Source organism: Arachis hypogaea, chromosome 5, assembly GCF_003086295.3.
Source record: "Arachis hypogaea cultivar Tifrunner chromosome 5, arahy.Tifrunner.gnm2.J5K5, whole genome shotgun sequence".
NCBI lineage: Eukaryota > Viridiplantae > Streptophyta > Magnoliopsida > Fabales > Fabaceae > Arachis > Arachis hypogaea.
Window position 1 is genome coordinate 104,889,959 of NC_092040.1, and position 6,467 is coordinate 104,896,425.

Here is a 6,467-nt window from a genome sequence, read left to right on the forward strand (position 1 = left end):
GAGTAATTTTTAAAATTATTTCTAATATTTAAATCGTCCTATTTAAATTCATAATATTTTAAAATAAATAATTTTAATGTTGTCTTGCCATTAGTGATATGTTAACAGAATTGATAGTGAGACAAAATGAAAACGATTTTAAAATGTTAAAGACTTAAATAGAATGAAAACGTTAGGGGACAAAAATGAGATATTACTCTTAGAATAATTATCAAATTAAGTAAAATGATAGTAAATTTTAACGGAATGAATTGCATTACGAATTTAAGATTTTTACTTATACTTGTAGAATATCTAGTATATAAACTTCCAAAAAAGAAAAAAAGAACATGATACATATACAATAAAGTATAAATTATATCTTTTTATTTCTAATATACTGAACTTCTTTAATGCTTAATTTAATTAAATTTTATTTTTAATTTTTAGATAAATTTTAATTTTTTCATGACAGATAATTATTTAATTTATTTTTGAATAAATTTACTTAGAATGAAAGTAATACGATTAAGAGTAAAATTAAAAAATAAATTTATCTAGAATGAAAGTAGTGTGATTAAGAATAATTTACTTAGATGTAATTAAAATAATAATTGAATAATTATCTACCGTAAAAAATTAATATTATTGAAAGATAAAATTAAAAATTATTTTCAAATTAAAAATAAAGTTTAACTATATTAAATATTAAACAATTTCAGTACATTAGAGACAAAATATGTAATTTATATTTTATTATATATGTATCATACTCTTTTTTTCTGTAAGTTTACGAACTAGTTATTTTACAAATATTTCATAATGAGTAAAAAAATTTAAGAGTAAAATAAAAAAAATAAATTTTTCTTAAAATGAAAGTAATGTGATTAAGAGTAATTTATTTAGATGTGATTAAAAAATAATGGAATAACTACTTACTATAAAAAAATAATAATATATTATTGAAAAATAAAATTAAAATTTATTTCAAAATTAAAAATAAAGTTTATTTAAATTAAACATTAAAAAAGTGCGATACATTAGAGATAAAAAGGTATAATTTATACTTTATTATATATGTATCATACTCATTTTTTTTTCTTTTTTGGAAGTTTATCTACTAATCATTCTAGATTAATTCTATGATGAGTAAAATATTGAATTTGTAATGCAATTTATTCTGTTAAAATTTACTCATTACTTGATTTGGTAATAATATTAAATTTGTAATGCAATTCATTCTGTTAAAATTTACTCATTACTTGATTTGGTAATTCTTCTTCTAAGAGTAATATAACATTTTTGTCTCTAATATTTTCGTTTTATTTAATTTTTTAACATTTTAAAATTATTTCAATTTTGTTTCATCGTTAATTATTTACATATTTCTAATGGCAAAATAATATTAAGAAGATTTTAAAATATTAGAGACTTAAATAGGATGATTTAAACGTTAAGGACAACTTTAAAATTTATTCAAAATATTAGAAACAATACTTTATTCTGTATATTTTGAACAATGATAGACAACTTTTTGTTTCTTTTGTGTCTATTTAATAACTATTACTGTTGTTTGCTTTATCCTCTAAAATCGTTGAATTACCTATTATGTTACAATTTCTGTATATACCACACCAAAAAAATGAATATATTGTTTAAACCAATGAATATGCTATTCACAAACAAGTAATTATACAATTTGAATTATTTGTCTCTTCTAAAATATGATAAAAATTGTTAAAATTAATAGTGTGGTTGAATCTAACTAGAGATTGTTATAGAGAAATGTAAAAAAGTTACTAAGATATCAGAAAAAGGATAAGTACTGTTTTAATTTTTAAAATTTGGGATCAAAATTAAAATTGTTTTTAATTTTTTTATCTATTTAAAATAGTCATAAACATTGCATTTCGAATTAAAATAATCCTTTTAAATTTTTTTAGACAAAAATAACCTTATTTTTATGTTTATTTTGATTCCAACACCACCATCATTTCTCTTATTCCCACCAACTATCAGTCATCTCCCTTTCCACAACTATTTATTTTATCTATTATAAATAATAACAGGTATTCAAATTCAAGAATCCAATTCCAACAAACACATTATTCAAATTTAAGAATAGTATTGTACCACTAACAATTTCATCCATTACAATCAAATCTTTTAAACTCAACAACAACATCATAATAATTCATATTTTTTTTTTTGTAAAGAGAGAAAGAACAAATTAGGATAAAGATAGACAAGAAAAATATAGTGAGCTCAATGAGAAGAAGGAGAAGAATGAGAAGGACGAGAAAGAGAAGGAAAAGAAGAAGAAAAAAAAAGAAAAAGAGAAGAAAGAGAAAGAGAAGAAGAAGGAGAAGGAAAAGAAAATGGAGAGTTTGGCAATGACGATGAGGGAATTCACCACCACTACCGTTGGTTAGGTCGCCGAAAAGAGAGATTGATAAGAGAGTGAGAACGCGGGAAAAAGAGGGGAGAGGGAGAGAAAGCAAGAGAGCTCGAGCTCGAGCTCGTCGAAAAAAGAAAGAAGAGGAGATTTGAGATTTGTTTTTCCTCTACCTCCGCTACCACCATTGTCGAAACTGTCGTCGCTGTTGTTTCTACTCCCTCTTTTTGTTTGCTGTGTCGACGACGACGATGGCACTCAATCCTGCCAGTACCGTGTCTTCTTCTCCTTCTCTTTTTACTATCAATGGTGGCAATGGTGACACTTTCTTTATTGCTCTTACTCTCTTCTCTCTGTTGGATTCTCTTTTTTTTTTATTTGAATGTGTGTGAGAGAGCAAAAAAAAAAAGGTTTGATGGTTAGTCTGATTAGATTGATGGAGATGAAGATGGAATTGTGATTAGAGAGATGAGAAGATAAGATTAGTGAGATAAGGGTAAATGGTCAAAAAATTTACTTTAAAGACAATTTTAACGTTGATGACCATTTTAAATAGAAAAAAAAAAATAAGAGGTGATTTTGATTTTGACCTCAAATTTTAGAGACTAAAATAGTACTTATCTACCTCAAAAAATGATCTTTACACATTATGGTTAATCACACTTGTGCAAGATACAAAATGTTAGCTTATATACAAGTCTAACAATTCTAGCTAATTCTAGCATTTAATTTACTTGCTGCCAAGGGATCTTACTTAGTATATTCCTAACTAACTTAGTAGACTATGGAACACTAGTTAAACATATTGCTTATAGAGCAAGTAATTGAGATGAACTTTACCTAATTATGATATGATCATTCAACAGCCTCCCGCAAGTTTGGAGTATGAACCTCAAACATTCTAAGCTTGCTATGAAATCTTGAGAACGGAGCTAGTGATATGCCTTTGGTTAAAAGTATTGAGTTGAGAAAAATTTTATTATTTATTATTGTGATGACAAATATTTAGTTAGGTTGTTTAAGGATTAATTTTAATTTGTATTGATTATATTGATTGTGAAATAAAATTTTAGGATTGGTATTTGGTTTAACTGTTGATTCGATTATAATTAAAAAGAATCAACTATTAAGAGCAGATATAAGGAGAATATAGAAGAGATTGTTGCTGCTAATAGAAAATTTTTTTTATCATTATGAGAAATGATTGACAACAACAATTAATGAAAATGACAAGTTTCGTCTTTGCTATAAGAAGACTAATTATCAAGAAGAGTTAAAAGAGAAAAGTCAAAATACAATATCTGCACTTTTGAGTGTGATAATTCTTTTTCACTAGGTTATAATTTGAATAATTTAGTTTAGTTTAGTTTTAATTTATGTTTTAGTAAGAGATTATTTTAAAAAAGTCTATGAAAAAAAGATGAGTTAGAAAAAAAAGTTAAAATATTTTCATTCTGAGTTTGAGTCTTTGTCATTAGTTTTTGTTTGGTCTTAGCGTTTGGATCAAAAGGATGATTTTAAAAATAATTTTAACATTGAAGATCATTTTAAATAAAAAAAGGTAAGAGGTAATTTTAATTTTGATCCCAAATTTTAGGGATCAAAACAGAACTTATTCTTATTAAAAAATAATTTTTGTACATTATAGTTAATCATATTTGAGCAAAGTACAAAATGCTAGCTTATATACAAGTCTATAACAACTCTAGCTAATTCTAGCATCAAACTTACTTGCCACCATGGAATCTTACTTAGTAGATTCCTAACTAACTTAGTAGACTATGGATCACTAGCTAAACATATTGCTTATATATAGAGCAAGTAATTGAGATCAACTTCACCTAATTATGATATGATCACTCAATAGCCTCTCACAAGTTTGGAGTGTGAACGTCAAACATTCCAAGTTTGCTATGAAATCTTGAGAACAGAGCTAGTGATATGCTAGCTTTTGGTTAAAAGTATTGAGTTGAGAAAGATTTTATGACAAATATTTGATTGGGTTGTTTAAGGATTGATTTGAATTTGTGTTAATTATATTGATTGTGAAATAAAGTTTTAGAATTGGTATTTGGTTTAAATGTTGATTTGGTTATAATTAAAAAAAATTAACCATATTAAAAGCAAGATATGAGGAGAATATAGAAGAGATTGTGCTGCTAATAGAAAAAGAAATTATCATTATAAGAAATGATTGATAGCAACGACTAGTAAGAATAACAAGTTTCGCGTTCGCTATATATAAAAAGAAGACTAATTATTAAGAAGAATTAAAGAGAAAATTTAAAACAATATCTATACTTTTGAGTTATAATTCTTTTTTACTAGGTTTCAATTTGAATAATTTAGTTTAGTTTTAGTTTATGTTTCTGTAAGAGATTAATTATTTTAAAAAGGCCTATGAAAGAAAAGATACAAATTAAAAAGAAAAGTCAAAATATTTTCATTTTGAACTTGAGTCTTTGTCATTGATTTTTGTTTGGTCTTATTGGCATTTTGATTTGTGAAATTTGGAATTGTACTTTCATTTGTTCTAAGATAGAACCGGTTTGATTCATTTGTTATCGGTCTTAGTCTTTAAATTAGTATTTGTAATACTGGTAATGAATATAGTAAAATTCTGTCATTATTATGATAAAGATTAAACGTCTTATTATATTTTAGAATTGAACTAAAATCTTATGTCACTTTTTTTATTTTTTCAATTTTAATCTTTTGCTGTTGTAAGAGTCTAAATAAAAAAAATTTCTATTACCTTTCTAAAACTTATAAATTAAATTTTTACACTTCCTCAGCAATATTTTGCACTATTAATAGATTAAAATTAAAATTTTTAATAAGTTTTAAGACTAGAAATAAAAGAAAATTTTCGAAGGTAAAGTCAAGCGGCAGAACTATATTATTCAGTTGGTTCGGTAACATCTTTTTTTTTTTTTTTCCTTCCCTCTTTCTTTTTTCTTTCTCTTTTTTGCCTCCTTGTGCGTTTGTTGTCGTTGTTAGTTTTTTTTTTTTTACTTTCTCTCTTTTTTCTTTCGTTTTAGTTTTTGTTGAATTAGTGAACTTTTGCTTTTAACCTAACTTTTTACGTAATAATTACTCAGCAATGATCCCCATATATCTGGTGAGAGTATACTTTTGTCACCATATTACCATTCCTTTTCTATTTGATTGATTCTAAGCCTTCTTTCATGTTATCTCTCTGCTTTAATGTTGTCTTTGATGATCATCAAGATCTATTCAGCATCGTTATATCTTTCTTATTACATCTTAACTTTTTCAGATTTTGCATATGTGACAAAAGAAGAATGTACTCATTCTTTAGACTTGTTTAGTTTGGTCCATATAAATCCAAAACTTTAGTTATTGCTAGTTGTCATGTCAAACAAACAACTTTGCTTTAAGCTTCAAGTACAAGGTCAATGGAAAAAAAAAGTGGTTTAACAAGGGTTTGCTAATTTACTACCCAATTTAGAGTAATTATCCCCAATAATGCAGTGCTTTGAACATAATTAGGGACAATTTGATATATTAATTATTATTATTCTACCAACATTACATCGCTCTCAACATTTTAGATTTTGAAGATGGACTAACCATTTTTGTTCCTATATTTTCTACAATCTTAACAGTCAATTTTTTTTTTTAATGTCCTAGATATTTTTAATAGATATAGTATGAAACGAAAAGAGTATGAATTGACCAAATTTAACCTAATTCTTTCATTGACCAGGTTGAATATTATATATAACAAAAATAAAATTTAATGGACATTTTACAATAGATGAATCAAAATAAATAATTCAATACAAAAATATATAATGTTAATTAAAGTGCGAAAATTCCAGAATTAAATATTATTTTTGTCTCAATCGTTTTGAATAAGGTATCAATATAATGTTATGTTTAATATTCTTTTGTCTTATTTCAGAAATGACTCACTGTTGTCTATCTGATCTCTAACAACAATACTACTGGAGGATGTTTATTATGTGAGCTTTCAATTTAAGTGCTACTACCTAAGGAAGGAAAAGAGGATCATATCTACTGTGACACCAAGAATGGAGGAATTCAAGGAGTTTGGTAAACGATATTA